General features: G+C 39.6%; 1 long non-coding RNA gene across 2 annotated transcripts in view; it reads right to left on the bottom strand.

Moving 5' to 3' along the window:
• Positions 1-19,079, bottom strand: part of LOC118907063 (uncharacterized) — a 63,927-nt gene continuing 44,848 nt past the window's right edge. Inside the window, exons 4-5 of one of the 2 annotated variants that reach the window (XR_008997396.1) lie at positions 3,318-3,615; positions 1-84 (exon numbers count right to left, since the gene is read on the bottom strand). This is a non-coding gene — a long non-coding RNA (uncharacterized LOC118907063). Of the gene's footprint in view, positions 85-3,317; positions 3,616-14,717; positions 14,960-19,079 lie in introns of those variants that run through there. The other variant, XR_008997397.1, reaches the window with a different exon arrangement.

Here is a 19,079-nt window from a genome sequence, read left to right as displayed (position 1 = left end):
GAGCAATTACAGATAAAGCAGATCAGAAGTTCGTCTGAAATCACACAGCAAGTTCATTCTAAAAACCTGACTCCACTGAAGTTGCTTCCCAGAAAAGAAAAATAAAAAGATTCTTTAAACAATACTGGTTGAACTGTACCCTATTCAATTCTGAAAATATATATATATATAATTAACACATTCATACCCCATAATAGACTGTCTTCCTTTTGGCTTCTTTTTCTTCCAGGTGTAAGTGAGGGGATATCCTGCAGGATTGATAATCCTCCATTTCACCATTTCTACCATCTCCACAAGTCAACAAACATTGAATATAGTAACGGGCTTGCTCAGTTAGGATTTTCATGTGTCCAGTTTGCCCAGAACTCTCCCACTTTCTGTACTGAAAGTCTCATGCCCAGCAACCCCTCAGCCCAGGCTCTATCAGAAGTGGAAGTAACACAAGGATCCATGTAGGAATGAGAGCTTGAGGCTGGCTGGGGAGGAGATAGGCCATGCCAGCAATGGACAGAGAGTGAGACAGTATCTACCAGCTGGGTAGACTTGGCTTTAGGCTTTTGCACTGAGGGGGGCACAGTGGAAAATCTAGGGCAAATGGCTTGCAAATTCAACGTACATTAAAATCCCCTGGAGGGTTAGTTAAAACACCAATCTCTGGGCCCCACCTCCAGGGTTCCTGATTCAGTAGGTCTGGGGTGGGGCCTGAGAATTTGCATTTCTAACACATTCTCATGTGATGTTCACACTCTTGGTCCCAAGATCACACTTTGAGGCCCACCATTTCAAGTCAAGCATAGGTAACAGGTGATTGAAAGTGGTGTCTTGATACCAAAGAGCTAGAATTAGGCCACATTAGGCAGAGAGGTAGGCTGGAGACCAAAGGCAGGACTCTGGGCCCTGAGCAGATCTAAGCTGACATGGCATGGCAGACCCAAGCTACAAGGAACTAGATGGGTGACGGGATAGAACGCCCATCACAAAGAAGTAGGATCAGTCCTTTCTTTTAGATGTAGGTGTAAGGTGGGCTCTAGACCTGAGATCAAGGCAAAATTCAGAAGGGCAGCAACTCAAGGTCACAGTCTGATCGATGGATTAGGAATTCCACTGAATCAGGAATTCTTAATGATTCCCAACAAGTATAAAAGTAGGGTGACAAACCATCTTAGCTTGTCCAGGACTTTCCTGATTTTAGCCCTGAATGGCCAAGGCCTAGGAAACTCCTCAGTCCTGGGTCAATTGACCATCTTAAAAGCCATCTCAGGAGATTGGAGCCTAGCCCCATCTGCCTCCTGCACAGGTGCCTGAAGTTGTACAAGTGGAAAGAGGAGGGGTCAGTTGGAGAGAGAGGTAGAGCCAGAATTGTCCTTTCAGCCTAAGACCTTCAAAGGGCACCTAGGAAAGTACTTTATAAATGATGAAATGCATTTGCTTTAAATGGTCAAAGAACGTTAAATGACTCCACAGGCCTGCAGTTTTTCTAAACTCACGAAAGTGGAAAAGTTCAGCACAAACAGAGGAATCCAGACGCACCGTAGATGGAAGTCATCTTCACTGCCTTTTGACAATCATTACACACACTTAAGATCTTACTGTAAGCATAGTCTTTAAGGGCCCTGATATGTGTGCACACACATACACACCTCAAAAGGAAAAACATTGTAAATATTAGCAGAGTATGCAACATTATATATCCCCCCATATAAGAAACATAAGCTAAGCAGAATAAACACACAGTTCAAGATGATGGAAACGCTGAAGAACATTTGAATCTAGGAAAAGAATCTCTCGACTTAGAATATGGATTACATGTAAGATCCGTAGGGCCATCAGCTAGCATGCCAGGGACATGCAGATCTCTTAATAAAAAAATATTAACATTCACCGGAACGGGGATCATGAGGCCACTATTCACAATAGCACATCCTGCAAATCATGATAGCTATTAAAGATGTTCTTCGTGAAAGTCATCCACACATACTGTCTAAAAACCAGTTAATAACAGAAAACTTTCCAAGAGTAACAAGGACCATCACCAAGGAAAGTACCCAACAAGCATTAAGAATCCACAAACACTGAACTAACCCATCCTCCCAGCAACCAAGTAAATCTGCTCAATGCTGCTTATGTGGAAATAATCTCCTCCATCACACTTGAAATGACCACCACGGTGATGAATTTCAGCCTAGGCGGATTAGAAAAAAGAGCACTCCAATGAACTGAATCTCCATGATGGGAAATAATCAGGCCAACCAGAATCTTCAAAATGCAAGTATGCCCTTGCTGAACAAGCCACATCATCCAATAGGCTGAAACAGAAGGATCCAGCAAGGACACCTTCTCAGAGCTTCAGAGTTCAGAACAGTGTTAAGAATGAAAATTTCACAGAAAAACTGGGAGAGAATGAGAGAAGAAACATGAGCTTGCAATCATTCACACAATCATTCATTCTACAAAATTATTAAGTGCCATCAATAAGCCAGATCCAATGTGCTATAGACATTCATGTTTGTGTCTGCCCCAAATTCATATGTTGAAACCCTCATCTCCAGTGTGATGGTATTTGGAGATGGGGCCTTTAGGAGGTAATTAGGTCATGAGGGTGCAGCCCTCCTGATTAGTGTCCTTATAAGAAGAAACACAAGAGAGCCTTCTCTTTTTCTCTGCCATGTGATGATACAGCAAAAGACACCATCTGCAAACAAGAGGGCCCTCAATAGACACTGAACCTACTGTTTTAATGTTTAGTCTACCCCTGAGAAGTAGAGTGTAGGTGGCTCTAACACTTAAGAGACTTCAAGACCTATCAGATGAACACTCACAATAGCAGCGCCAGTTTTGGACAACACATCGACAGGGGATGAGGGGAGGAGCTTTAGTTTTTTTCCAAATAGAGAAGTTAGTAGACACTAAGCAAGTAAAAGACCACAGACTCTCAGCCACTGAGCTTAGGGAGCCCCTGCACTATCAATCCTCCATAACTCAGAAGTGGAGAAAAGTTCACCACTGACCAAGCACTGTCAGAAAATATTCCCTTTCCTTCCAGAAACTCCACACCTCCTCACCTTCTAAGAGTTTCTGCTGGGCTTGTTGATCTTTTACTCCCAAACAGTTCATGAGCACTTTACAAAAATCCATATTTCTGGAAAGAGCCCCACTAAACTGCAGCAACCTGCTTTGATTTTTAAAGCTCGTAAAGCTTTGAATAGCATCTCCATAAAGTATAAATATAATATTTAATAAAAATACATATAGTTATAAGTGGGGAGAGGTTACAAATGAGTGATTGTAGCAAGCACTTTAAAAAATGTTTAATAGACCTACCTTCCTAGTGTTCTCAAACTTTAGCAGGCTTAAAGTTTATCTAGGAATATGTAAAATTTGCTGATTTCTAGGGCTGCTTCCAGAGTTTCTAATTCTGTAAGCCTGAAATAGGCCTCATGATTCTTCGTTTTTAACAATGATTTTGATGAAGGTGGTCTGTGGATGCCTCTTGAGAAATCCATTAGAACAGGTGAAATCTCTAATTCCACAATAAGATCTTAGGTATCTTCCATGACCTAAATCATGCTAGTTTTGATTTGGCCCTTGGCATCCCATTCTCAGCTGTAGCAACTCCTTTTAAAAGACAAAGCACCATGGGTGTTAAGTCTTCTGGATAAGGAGAATTCAGTATGTCCTCTCATAGAGGTATTTTCCTTAGACCAGTTTACAAGAACCCATCCCCTCGACTTGTTCCTAGAACTTTGGAAAACAGATGCGGTTGCCAACAGAGCAAACGTTTCATTGGTGCCCACTGCAATAGACATGTTTCATTAGGGCTAACTGGCAGGAAACATTCTGCTCATTTGGAGGAAATCCCTAGAAAAGTGGCAAGTAGAGGTCCCACTTCCCAAAATGGAAGCCCAAAAGGCAGAAGATCTGCCTGTTCCCAGTCAGAGAGTGAGTCTTTCCTCCACCAAGATCTTAGCCAGACTTTGTTCTCCTGAATTTTTGCCACAGTCCTCTAGGCTGTGAGTTATCCCACACAGGCCCACTAAATTCTTTTTTTTAACCTAAGGTAACCAGAGTCAAATTCTAGTATTTGAAACCAAGAATCCTGGGGATGGTACACTGTCTTGACTGAGGGCTTCAGCCCTGGGCAGGTTCACTATGGTTTCAGTGAGACTGAGAAATGACAATGGAACATTCTTAGGGTAGAAGTGTTCATACCCAGCTTTATTTCCACAGCAGTAGGTTGAGCACTAGAGTCATGTCTGTATCCAGCAGTCTGTGGGTCTATAATCCTCCTTCATCTTTGCCTCCACCCAGAACACTGGGCTGAGCTCTTTCTATAGGGACTCAGTCAATAATAGCTTATTGCCTAGAGGTGTGGAAGCATTAACCTAGCAGGAGGCCAATTACATCATCAAGTAGTTTAGGGTCAGGTGAGGATCCTGGCCATAGACACCTCCAGTTTCCCCACATACACCCATACATTTATAGCAGGAAATATCTCCAAAATACATATGTATATATTTTAAAGGGGTGGGTAAAAGATAGAAAGGGGAAAAAGACAGCAGAAAAGAAGGAGAAAACTAATATTACATCCATCAATGGAAAAAAATACTTTTAAAAATGTATATTCTCGGGAGCCAAGATGGTGGCGTGAGTAGAGCAGCGGAAATCTCCTCCCAAAACCACATATATCTATGAAAATATAACAAAGACAACTCTTCCTAGAATAAAGACCAGAGGACACAGGACAACATCCAGACCACATCCACACCTGCAAGAACCCAGTGCCTCGTAAAAGGGGTAAGATACAAGCCCCAGCCCAGTGGGACCCGAGCGCCCCTCCCCCCAGCTCCCGGAGGGAGAAGAATAGGCAGAGCAGGAGGGAGACGGAGCGCAGGACTGTTGAACACCCAGCCCCTGCCATCCGGACAAGAGCGCAGACACAGTGCATGCGCAGGGCCCTGGATACTGGGGAAATAGGGCAGCAAGAACGGTGAGAGGGTACCAGAGGCCTGGCGCCGGAGGACATAAGAAAAGCAAGCGGCCATTTTTTTTTTTTTTTGCTGTTTTGTTTTGGCAAGCGCTTTTTGGAAGTCTTAAAGGGATAGGGACCCCAATACTAGGGAAACAGGGCAGCAAGACCGGTGAGCAGATGCCTGAGGCTGGCGCCGGAGAATAAAGAAAAACGAGCGGCCATTTTTTTTTTTTTTTTAATTAAAAAAAATTTTTGTGTGTGTGGTCGTTTTGTTTTGGCGGGTGCTTTTTGGAAGTCTTAAAGGGGCAGGGCAGGACACTTAATCCAGAGGTAGGGAATCAGGGGATCTCTGGGCACCCTAATCCCCTGGGCTGCAGGGAGCACGGAGGCCCCTTAGGGAGATAAATAGCCTCCCAGCCGCTCCCCCTCCAACACAACTCCACCACTTTGGAAAAGCAGCCCGAGCCAGGCCACACCCACAGCAACAGTGGAGATAAACTCCATAGCAGACGGGCAGGAAGCAGAAATCCTGTCTGCGTGCAGCTGCGCAGCACAAGCCACTAGAGGTCGCTGTTCTCCCAGGAGAGGAGGGCCACAAACCAACAAGAAGGGAAGTTCTTCCAGCCGTCACTCGTCCCAGTTCTGCAGACTATTCCTATCACCATGAAAAGGCAAAGCTACAGGCAGACAAAGATCACAGAGACAACACCAGAGAAGGAGACAGACCTAACCAGTCTTCCTGACAAACAATTCAAAATAAAAATCATAAAGATGCAGACGGAGATGCAGAGAAATATGCAAGAGAAATGGGATGAAGTCTGGAGGGAGATCACAGATGCCAGAAAGGAGATTACAGAAATGAAACAAACTCTGGAAGGATTTATAAGCAGAATGGATAGGATGCAAGAGGCCATTTATGGAATTGAAACCAGAGAACAAGAACACATAGAAGCGGACATACAGAGAGATAAAAGGATCTACAGGAATGAAACAATATTAAGAGAACTGTGTGACCAATCCAAAAGGAACAATATCCGTATTATAGGGGTACCAGAAGAAGAAGAGAGAGGAAAAGGGATGGAAAATATCTTAGAAGAAATAATTGCTGAAAACTTCCCCAAACTGGGGAAGGAAATAATCGAACAGACCACGGAAATAAAGAGAACCCCCAACAGAAAGGATCCAAGGAGGACAACACCAAGACACATAATAATTAAAATGGCAAAGATCAAGGACAAGGAAAGAGTTTTAAAGGCAGTTAGAGAGAAAAAGGTCACCTATAAAGGAAAACCCATCAGGCTAACGTCAGACTTCTCAACAGAAACCCTACAGGCCAGAAGAGAATGGCATGATATACTTAATACAATGAAACAGAAGGGCCTTGAACCAAGGATACTGTATCCAGCACGACTATCATTCAAATATGATGGTGGGATTAAACAATTCCCAGACAAACAAAAGCTGAGGGAATTTGCTTCCCACAAACCACCTCTACAGGACATCTTACAGGGACTGCTCTAGATGGGAGCACTCCTAGAAAGAGCACAGAACAAAACACCCAACATATGAAGAATGGAGGAGGAGGAATAAGAAGGGAGAGAAGAAAAGAATCTCCACACAGTGTATATAACAGCTCAATAAGCAAGCTAAGTTAGGCAGTAAGATACTAAAGAGGCTAACCTTGAACCTTTGGTAACCACGAATTTAAAGCCTGCAATGGCAATAAGTACATATCTTTCAATAGTCACCCTAAATGTTAATGGTCTGAATGCACCAATCAAAAGACACAGAGTAATAGAATGGATAAAAAACCAAGACCCATCTATATGCTGCTTACAAGAAACTCACCTCAAACCCAAAGACATGTACAGACTAAAAGTCAAGGGATGAAAAAACATATTTCAGGCAAACAACAGCGAGAAGAAAGCAGGGGTTGCAGTACTAATATCAGACAAAAAAGACTTCAAAACAAAGAAAGTAACAGGAGATAAAGAAGGACACTACATAATGATAAAGGGCTCAGTCCAACAAGAGGATATAACCATTCTAAATATATATGCACCCAACACAGGAGCACCAGCATATGTGAAACAAATACTAACAGAACTAAAGGGGGAAATAGACTGCAATGCATTCATTCTAGGAGACTTCAACACACCACTCACCCCAAAGGATAGATCCACCAGGCAGAAAATAAGTAAGGGCATGGAAGCACTGAACAACACAGTAGAGCAAATGGACCTAATAGACATCTACAGAACTCTACATCCAAAAGCAACAGGATACACATTCTTCTCAAGTGCACAAGGAACATTCCCCAGAATAGACCACATACTAGGCCACAAAAAGAGCCTCAGAAAATTCCAAAAGATTGAAATCCTACCAACCAACTTTTCAGACCACAAAGGCATAAAACTAGAAATAAACTGCACAAAGAAAGCAAAAAGGCTCACAAACACATGGAGGCTTAACAACATGCTCCTAAATAATCAATGGATCAATGACCAAATCAAAATGGAGATCCAGCAATATATGGAAACAAATGACAACAACAACACTAAGCCCCAACTTCTGTGGGACACAGCAAAAGCAGTCTTAAGAGGAAAGTATATAGCAATCCAAGCATATTTAAAAAAGGAAGAACAATTCCAAATGAATGGTCTAATGTCACAATTATCGAAATTGGAAAAAGAACAACAAATGAGGCCTAAGGTCAGCAGAAGGAGGGACATAATAAAGATCAGAGAAGAAATAAATAAAATTGAGAAGAATAAAACAATAGCAAAAATCAATGAAACCAAGAGCTGGTTCTTCGAGAAAATAAACAAAATAGATAAGCCTCTAGCCAGACATATAAGAGGAAAAGAGAGTCAACACAAACCAACAGAATCAGAAATGAGAAAGGAAAAATCACGACAGACCCCACAGAAATACAAAGAATTATTAAAGACTACTATGAAAACCTATATGCCAACAAGCTGGAAAACCTAGAAGAAATGGACAACTTCCTAGAAAAATAAAACCTTCCAAGACTGACCCAGAAAGAAACAGAAAATCGAAACAGACCAATTACCAGCAACGAAATTGAAGCGGTAATCAAAAAACTACCAAAGAACAAAACCCCCGGGCCAGAGGGATTTACCTCAGAATTTTATCAGACATACAGGGAAGACATAATACCCATTCTCCTTAAAGTTTTCCAAAAAATAGAGGAGGAGGGGATACTCCCAAACTCATTCTATGAAGCTAACATCACCCTAATACCAAAACCAGGCAAAGACCTCACCAAAAAAGAAAACTACAGACCAATATCCTTGATGAACGTAGATGCAAAAATACACAACAAAATATTAGCAAACCGAATTCAAAAATACATCAAAACGATCATACACCATGACCAAGTGGGATTCATCCCAGGGATGCAAGGATGGTACAACATTCGGAAGTCCATCAACATCATCCACCACATCAACAAAAAGAAAGACAAAAACCACATGATCATCTCCATAGATGCTGAAAAAGCATTTGACAAAGTTCAACATCCATTCATGATAAAAACTCTCAGCAAAATGGGAATAGAGGGCAAGTACCTCAACATAATAAAGACCATCTATGATAAACCCACAGCCAACATTATATTGAACAGCGAGAAGCTGAAAGCATTTCCTCTGAGATCGGGAACTAGACAGGGATGCCCACTCTCTCCACTGTTATTTAACATAGTACTGGAGGTCCTAGCCATGGCAATTAGACAAAACAAAGAAACACAAGGAATCCAGATTGGTAAAGAAGAAGTTCAAATTTTCACTATTTGCAGATGACATGATACTGTACATAAAATCCCTAAAGACTCCACCCCAAAACTAATAGAACTGATATTGGAATACAGTAAAGTTGCAGGATACAAAATCAACACACAGAAATCTGTGGCTTTCCTATACACTAACAATGAACCAACAGAAAGAGAAATCAGGAAAACAACTCCATTCACAATTGCATCAAAAAAAAATAAAATACCTAGGAATAAACCTAATCAAGGAAGTGAAAGACTTATACTCTGAAAACTACAAGTCACTCTTAAGAGAAATAAGAAGGGACACTAACAGATGGAAACTCATCCCATGCTCGTGGCTAGGAAGAATTAATATCATCAAAATGGCCATCCTGCCCAAAGGAATATACAGATTTGATGCAATCCCTATGAAACTACCAGCAACATTCTTCAATGAACTGGAACAAATAATTCAAAAATTCATATGGAAACACCAAAGACCCCGAATAGCCAAAGCAATCCTGAGAAAGAAGAATAAAGTAGGGGGGATCTCACTCCCCAACTTCAAGCTCTACTATAAAGCCATAGTAATCAAAACAATTTGGTACTGGCACAAGAACAGAGCCACAGACCAATGGAACAGACTAGAGAATCCAGACATTAACTCAGACATATATGGTCAATTAATATTTGATAAAGGAGCCATGGACATACAATGGTGAAATGACAGTGTCTTCAACAGATGGTGCTGGCAAAACTGGACAGCTACATGTAGGAGAATGAAACTGGACCATTGTCTAACCCCATATACAAAAGTAAACTCAAAATGGATCAAAGACCTGAATGTAAGTCATGAAATCATTAAACTCTTGGAAGAAAACATAGGCAAGAACCTCTTAGACATAAACATGAGTGACCTCTTCTTGAACATATCTCCCCGGGCAAGGAAAACAACAACAAAAATGAGTAAGTGGGACTATATTAAGCTGAAAAGCTTCTGTACAGCAAAAGACACCATCAATAGAACAAAAAGGAACCCTACAATATGGGAGAATATATTTGAAAATGACACATCCAATAAAGGCTTGACGTCCAGAATATATAAAGAGCTCACACGCCTCAACAAACAAAAAACAAATAACCCAATTAAAAAATGGGCAGAGGAACTGAACAGACAGTTCTCCAAAAAAGAAATACAGATGGCCAACAGACACATGAAAAGATGCTCCACATCGCTAATTATCAGAGAAATGCAAATTAAAACTACAATGAGGTATCATCTCACACCAATAAGAATGGCTGCCATTCAAAAGACAAACAACAACAAATGTTGGCGAGGCTGTGGAGAAAGGGGAACCCCCCTACACTGCTGGTGGGAATGTAAATTAGTTCAACCATTGTGGAAAGCAGTATGGAGGTACATCAAAATGCTCAAAACAGACTTACCATTTGACCCAGGAATTGCACTCCTAGGAATTTACCCTAAGAATGCAGCAATCAAGTTTGAGAAAGACAGATGCACCCCTATGTTTATCGCAGCACTATTTACAATAGCCAAGAATTGGAAGCAACCTAAGTGTCCATCAATAGATGAATGGATAAAGAAGATGGGGTACATATACACAATGGAATACTACTCAGCCATAAGAAAAGGGCAAATCCTACCATTTGCAGCAACATGGATGGAGCTGGAGGGTATTATGCTCAGTGAAACAAGCCAAGCGGAGAAAGAGAAATACCAAATGATTTCACTCATCTGTGGAATATAAGAACAAAGGAAAAACTGAAGGAACAAAACAGCAGCAGAATCACAGAACTCAAGAATAGACTAACAGGTACCAAAGGGAAAGGGACTGGGGAGGATGGGTGGGTAGGGAGGGATAAGGTGGGGGGAGAAGAAGGGGGGTATTAAGATTAGCATGCATGGGGGGGTGGGAGAAAGGGGAGGGCTGTACAACACAGAGAAGGCAAGTAGTGATTCTACAACATTTTGCTATGCTGATGGACAGTGACTGTAAAGGGGTTTATAGGGGGGACCTGGTATAGGGGAGAGCCTAGTAAACATAATATTCGTCATGTAAGTGTAGATTAATGATACCAAAAAAAAAAAAGGCAGTTCCTGTGTGGTGACCTCCAATGAGTTCTACACAAGGGTATAAAGGGCATATAAAAGTGTAGGCAAAGGGCCTGTTTGTGTTTATACAGAGGATCAAAGCCTAATTGGGCTACCTCGAAAATGAACTAAGATATGATATGAAAAAGAACTTCCAACATCAGCACTCTCGGGAAGACTCACGCCAGAAGATGATCATCAACAAACCCCAACAAAGATCCACGCACTGCTACAGCTGTAGATGCACTCATCCCACCAGTTCCTGGACTTGCCATGGGAATGAAGAAGGAGATATCTAAACTGGCCTGTGCATACAGTAAAACAACAAATTTGACTGGATCTATACTGTTGGAACTCAATCAAGAATTAGGAGAAGTGCAAATTGTAGCGCTCCAAAATCTTGCAACTACAGACTATTTACTGTTAAAAGAACATATGGGATGTGAACATTCCCCAGGAATGCGTTGTTTTAATTTGTCTGATTTCTCTCAGACTGTTCAAGCTCAGTTGGACAATATCCACCATATCATAGATAAGTTTTCACAAATGCCTAAGGTGCCTAACTGGTTTTCTTGGTTTCACTGGAGATGGCTGGTATTTACAGGTATGCTTTGGTTATGTAACTATACTCCTATTATGTTAATGTGTGTGCACAATTTAATTAGTAGTTTAAAACCTATACATGCTGAAGTTACTCTACAAGAAGATATGTCAAAGAAATAATCAATCTTCCCATGTTTTCTTCCGCCTGCTACTTCTATAGCTTTTCTTCTTCCTTCCTAATTACAACCCTTAAATAGAATTCATGACTCATATCAAATTTACCGAGTATCATAATTCTTCCAAGTGGTAAAGATACCTCAAGACAAATTCTGGGCATAGAAGCTACAGGGCATAAATATGCAAAGAAGTAAAAAGCTAACCTTTTCAAACAATAAGGCTTCTCTCTCACTTACCAACTTAACATTTCCCTGTATGGCCCCAGAAGATGACTGGTTAGCCAGAGATGGGTAAGATTCCTCAGGGAGGAACAACCTAAGACAGGCACAGTCGCAGGGGGGCCATCAGGTGAGAAATTGTGGATCAACAGAGGTGAGGCTTAGAACCTCATCCCCCCTGTTCTGAGAGAAATCTTCTGCATACATGGATGTTTTATTGCCCTTGTCTAGCTTGGATTAACACATAGTCTACAGGCACACACCTGATCATCTACATTTGCTCTCTTACAACACTAAACTATGTTTTCTACCTTTATCTTGTATCTACCTACCACTTCAGCATTTTATTAAAAATAATAATAATAAAGTGCGAAATGTGGTATCCACATATAAATCAAGTACTAAAAAAAAATACAAATTTTATTGTTCTACTTTCTTAATCTTGACTTTAAAGTCTTCCAAAAATAGATAGTGTTTACTCAGACTAGTGGAATTAAAACTATACCAATATGTTCGTAGCAAATAAAAACTTTTTCCTTAGCAAAAAAAAAAAAAAAAAAATGTGTATTGTCTTCCATTTTTATTTCTTTTGGACTCCATTTTATGGGTCTACAAGTCAAAGACCTGTAGTAGTCAGCAAATTAACAGAAATCAACATATGGAAACAGGAAGGATGCAATATGATTACCATGGTTACACAGGTAAACAGCAGCAGCTTAATAATTTAAAGTTAGAAAAAAAAAATGTATCATGTTTCAGTGATTGGACCCTAATATCTATATGCCCAGTATTATGTCAGACTTATGTCCTTGACTGCCTGTGTTCTATGTCATTTTCACTATCTCTGCACAAGCTATTGGAAAACAAAAAACACTGTTGAGTTAGTATTTTTTAATGTAACACATTAGTATAATAGTTTATTTAAAAAATTTTTGCAAGGAGAACAGGCTTAATTTATTAGCAAATTTCTAAGGAGAATTTACTAATTATTTCTTTTTAAGAAGTTTCATTTATTTATTTAGTACTTCCAGAGTTTAAAAGCACAATTATTGCACTTAAGACTTTTTATTTTTAGTGTTTTAGCATAAACCCAACAAAGCAGGTCCCCAGCACAGAGGGTTCCTCCCTGGAGTCACTCTGCCATATTATCTGGACTCAACTTAAGTATCCTTCCCTGGAAGGGGCGCAAAATCTCACATTGTAGGACAAACATCCTTGAGCCAGTACAAAGAGCTATAGTCATGTTTCAGGATGTGGTTTCAGCCAAAGGTGATATGATCACAAGGCTGGGCTGAGAGAGGAAATGACAATCGGGAGTTGTCTTGAGTGTGTTCCCACTACCTGCAGTCTTCCTGTTCTTTTCCCACTCCAACTCCTCAAGAATCTTAGTTACCATTGATATAAATAATATGTAATAAGAGCCGGAAGCAAAAGCTTTAGAACAGTTGAGCGCTTTGAACACAAATACACTAATAGTAGTAAACTAACAAATGAGTCACTAAATTGAGGGCAGATTCTATTGCATCATAGAACCAGTACTTATTGAGAACCTGTATTAGCTAAGATTGTTCGAAAACAACACATGATATTCAGAATTAAAACTCTCTCAAAAAATCATTCTCCACCTAAGAATCCTTAATTCTCCCATTTTCATACCTGGAAGACAAATACACTCTGGGGCTTTGTTCCAGCTCACTTATCCATCATTAGAAAATTCAACATACAGGTGCCGCACTACATAGAGAGGACTGTGTTAGCCAGAATCCCTCATTTGTTGATTCATACATTCAAGTGGCAGCTATGAATTGAGTGCCTGCTTTCAAGGAACTCATATTCAGAAACAGCCCATATAATTTGAGTAACAACCATGCATTAGGTATTGGACTGAATGCTTTAAGTTATGCAGGCACCTATCATGTGCTAGGTAGTAAGCTAGTTACTTTAACATGTTATCTCATTTGATATTCATAACAACCTCTGGGCTAGGCAGCAGCATTTTTATTTTACAGAATTTTCTGTCTAACGTTTGTGCCTTAATTTCCCTGCTCTGTGTAAAAGAATATCTGATCAGGAAGAAACAAAACCACTTACAGTTTGATCAAGAAGAAATGAAACCACACAGTTGGAATCAGCCCTGCCTGTGGGCTGACAGACTTGTACACACGACATCAAGCAAACATAAGCCCCAGAGAGACATGGCACTGGGCATCAAAGAGCCTCAGTTCCTGGGAGCATTGTACCCAAAGGCTACTGCCTAAAGCTTTACACCAGAGGCACATAAACAGATGAATGTGACATAGTCCAGAGATGGCAGTCACATAATTTCAAGATTTTTCTAAGTGACTTGTGACATGTCCGAGACTGAGACTAGGTGGATCCCAGCACTTAAGCCAAAAAGAAACCATTCCTAACTAAATAAGAAATACCTTTTTCTCAGCTCAACTATTTTGAAATATCTAACTTGGTGAGGTCATTGTGAGGTCATTTTTAATTTAATTTTTTATTAATTTGTGGAAAGAGGCCACATACACACATGTGTAGGTAAGAGCATAGGCTCTGGAATTAGACTACCTGGATGACACTGGCTCCATTACTTACCAGCTATGGAAACACAAGCATCTTGCTTTAATGTGTTTCAGTTTCCTCATCCATAAAATGGGCATAAAGTGCTTAGAACAAAATCTGGAATATACTAAGTGCTAAATAAATGCTTGCTTTTTTTTAAAGTTCAAATAGTATGAAAGAATACACAGTTAAACCCATCCACATCCTCCAGTTTCCCAGTTGTCCTTCCTAGGGATAACCCTTAGTATCAATTTACACATTCTATGTATACACAGATATTCTATATATATACAAACACAGACACATACATATACATATATTTATGTATACACATTTATATATTATGTATTCATCTTTTATTACAAATATAAGCACATCCTACACACATCTTGTTCTTTAAAATACTTTGGAGATATTTTTATATTGACACATATAGATTGCCACATCCTTCTATGAATGATACATAATATTCCATTTTATGATATACCATAATTTTTTTAACCAAGTCCCTACTGGGAGACACATTCAGGTTGTTTCCAATATCTTGCTACTTCAAAAAAATGTTGCAGTGAATTTCTTTGTGCATACATGTGAGAGTTTATCTGTAGAAAAATCCCGGAAGAGTGAATTTGGGGTTAAAGATTGTTTCTTTTAAATTATTACAGGTATTTCCAACAACTTCCCAAAAAAATTGAATGAGTTTATATTCCCACCAGCAAAACACTGAAAGTCTTTGTTTTTCCCTATCTTTGTCAGTATGTACTTTTCATTGCCAAACTAGTAGGAGAATAATGACATATTGTAATGTGAATTTGCATTTATCCTTTGAGTGAACTAGATATATTTCAATGTTTAAATATTTTAATTTCCTTTTCAAAAGTGGTTTTAGGTCATCTGCTTCAAACTTGGTATTAATATTTGAATTCTGTTTCTGAAAGCTTATGAGGGCTCTCTTGTAGATTATTCTTCAGTAGTTGAAATTGGCAATTTATGCCTCCTTGAAATTCAATGCTGCTGAACATAAAAATCATGACATTTATCAAGAAAAAACATTTTTTTTACTACTATGGTGAGGAGTTGGAGTTGAAGAAGAAGTCCACATCAATGTCATACTACCTAAAATGAGACTTGACAAGATTTTGACTGGATACTATATGACCATAAATAAAAGTTCTGCACCCCACATCATGGTCCAAAACAGTAAGGATTTAAGAATTGCCAGAATTAATGTTGAAATCTCTTTGAACAATGCTGAGTTCTCAAATACCTTAGATAATTAGTGGACAGACAGCAAAAGAACATCCCTAATTTTTCTTCTATAGATCTTCTCAAGCTGATGGAGACAGCACCCTTGTGCCCAAGGAAATGTCTTTCATTCTCCTTATTCCGTGAAAAGAATTCTACTGTCCAAATACAGTTTTCAATAGAGGGTTTTCCAAAAACAGGAAGTAAAAGAACATGAAGCAAAAATCACTTTATAAATGTAAGAAGAAAAAAATGTATCTTATTTCATCAATCTGAAACAGTGTCTTCTAATATCAAAAGTAAGTCCCTTATTTTTATTTTTCCATCAGCTAACAAAAATAAAAACATAAAGTACATATTCATAAGCGCTACTTAGAGTATTATAGGTATAGTTGCTTCAGAAAACATATTGCTTACCTACGGGTTATGTAACACTTACTTCCAAAAATGAGACTAGAAATAAACATGACTAAAATATTATACACATACATATTCACAGTACATGTACGTACATAAATATCAGAAAGTCTATATCCTCCAAAATGGTTGAATTGACAGGCTTTAGTAGTTTTAATTCTTCACTGGGAATTTTATTCACAGTTGATATTGTGCAATTTTTAAATATTCCCAACAGTGGCTAGTATTCATCCTTTGTAAGTGGACAAGGGATAGTTTCTTAAGCTGGCCATCTTCTTTCTCTCCACTCCTCACACTGGCCTAGCCTTCCATATAATCCCTGGTCATGTCATCCTATATAGAAACATACATGTGAATCTGTCCACATATGAGTGTTACTGTTTATTTTACAAAGGGGATCTTGCAATTTCTATATCTTGCTCTTCTAACTCAAGAACACCTGTGGAAATCACTAACAGTCCATAGATGTAACACTAATTCTTTATTTCTAACGAGACTTTCGCCACTACAAATACACGGCCTTAATTCTTACTGATGCCTTTCTTTCTATGGGACAGAGTCCAAGGACTGGAATTGCTGGGCCAAAAAACTACACATATTTTTAAAATGTGTAAAATATTTTAATAGATGTTAGCAGATGGATTTCCCAAGGCCTGTAACACCTCATATACCTACCAGCCATGAAAGTAATCCTTTCCCTAAACACCATCAGTAAGTTAGCATAGTTCTTTTCCACTTTTGTCAATCTGGTGTAAAAATGACAATTTATCTTTACTTTCATTCGAATTTCCTTACTAATAATGAATTTGAGAATCATTTTATAAATTTGTTGGCTATTTGGATTCACTTACCCATTTTCAGTTGGGTTGCTTTTCTTTCTCTCAAATGTTTAGCTATTTGGGCAAATTACAAATATTTTGTTCTATTGTTTTATTTATGGCATCTTTTGTCATATCAAGGTTCTTAGTTTTTGTAAACTTAAATATGTCTTTGTTTTATAGCTTCTGGAAAAGATGTTCCTGAGTCCATACATTTCAAACATTTAGTCTTTAGATCTTCTGGTAAGAATTTTGTAATGTAACCTTTACAGCATCTGGAATTTATATTTAAATATAGAAAAAGATAGGGATCCCCTTTTCTTCCAGATGGATAAGCAATTGGTCAACATCATATATTAAATAATTTATCTGTTTCCCACTAAAATGAAGTATGACTTCAGAAATATATTAAACTATCATCTATACTGGGCTCAATTTCTTTTTTCTCCATTCTATTACTTTACCAGTACCAAATGATTGAGATACAGTAGATTTACTATGCATACTAATATCCAGTAAGATAAGATGTCTCACTATTCTTCTTTTGCATATTAACTATTCTGGGACATTTATTCTTCTGTATGGACTTTAACCTTCTTCAACCAGTCATCCTTTCAAAAGGTGCCATTTCTAATTAAGCATTATGTTTACACATCCATTTGATGTATGTATTTTTAATGTCTGTGTTATTAAGTATTCGTAACAGGTATGCCTTTCCATTTGTTCAAATCTTACTTATATCTTTCAGTAATATTTTATAACTTTATTTATAGAAATGATAAACATTTTATTTATATTATAAATTTGATTCATAAAACTATATAAAAAGCTCTTATTCAACTAATGCATAAATATTTTATATTTTTTCAATGATTGTAAGTCAAAAATATCCCCCATTTCTAAGTATTTTGTTAAAGTAGGTAAAAACTACTGCTTTTTAAAAATGTTATCTTCTGAGGGGCGGAAGATGGCGGCGTGAGTAGAGCAGCGGAAATCTCCTCCCAAAACAACATATATCTATGAAAATATAACAAAGACAACCCTTCCTAGAATAAAGACCAGAGGACACAGGACAATATCCAGACCACATCCACACCTGAGAGAACCCAGCGCCTCGCGAAGGGGGTAAGATACAAGCCCCGGCCCCGCGGGAGCCGAGCGCCCCTCCCCCCAGCTCCCGGCGGGAGAAGAGCAGGCAGAGCGGGAGGGAGACGGAGCCCAGGGCTGCCGAACACCCAGCCCCAGCCATCCGGGCCAGAGTGCAGGGCCCTCGATACTGGGAAAACAGGGCAGCAAGAACAGTGAGCAGGCACTGGAGGCTGGGCGACAGAGGACATAAGAAAAGCGCGCGACCATTTTTTTTTTTTTTGCTTTTTTGCTGCTTTGTTTTGGCGAGCGCTTTTTGGAAGTCTTAAAGGGACAGGGACACCAATATTAGGGAAACAGGGCAGAAAGACCGGTGAGCAGAGGCCTGAGGCTGGCACCGGAGAATAAAGAAAAACGAATGACCACCTTTTTTTTTTAATTAAAAAAAATTTTTTTTCTTGTTTTTTTTTGTGGTCGTTGTTTTGTTTTGGCGGGTGCTTTTTGGAAGTCTTAAAGGGGCAGGGCGGGCCACTTAATCCAGAGGTAGGGAATCCGGGATCTCTGGGCACCCTAACCCCTGGGCTGCAGGGAGCAGGGAGGCCCCTTACGGAGATAAATAGCCTCCCAGCAGCTCCTGCTCCAACGCGACTCCACCATTTTGGAGTAGCTGCCCGAGCCAGGCCACGCCCACAGCAACAGCGGAGATTAACTCCATAGCAGCTGGGCAGGAAGCAGAAACCCTGTCTGCGCGCAGCTGCGCAGCACAAGCCACTAGAGGCCGCTGTTCTCCCAGGAGAGGAGGGCCACAAACCAACAAGAAAGGAAGTCCTTCCAGCCGTCACTCGTCCCAGTTCTGCAGACTATTCCTATCACCATGAAAAGGCAAAGCTACAGGCAGACAAAGATCACAGAGACAACACCAGAGAAGGAGACAGACCTAACCAGTCTTCCTGACAAAGAATTCAAAATAAGAATCATAAACATGCTGACAGAGATGCAGAGAAACACGCAAGAAAAATGGGATGAAGTCCGGAAAGAGATCACAGATGCCAGAAAGGAGATCGCAGAAATGAAACAAACTCTGGAAGGGTTTATAAGCAGAATGGATAGAATGCAAGAGGCCATTGATGGAATTGAAATCAGAGAACAGGAACGC

This window comes from Manis pentadactyla, chromosome 1, assembly GCF_030020395.1.
Source record: "Manis pentadactyla isolate mManPen7 chromosome 1, mManPen7.hap1, whole genome shotgun sequence".
NCBI classification, from domain to species: Eukaryota; Metazoa; Chordata; class Mammalia; order Pholidota; family Manidae; genus Manis; species Manis pentadactyla.
This window is presented reverse-complemented; position numbering and strand designations above follow the sequence as displayed.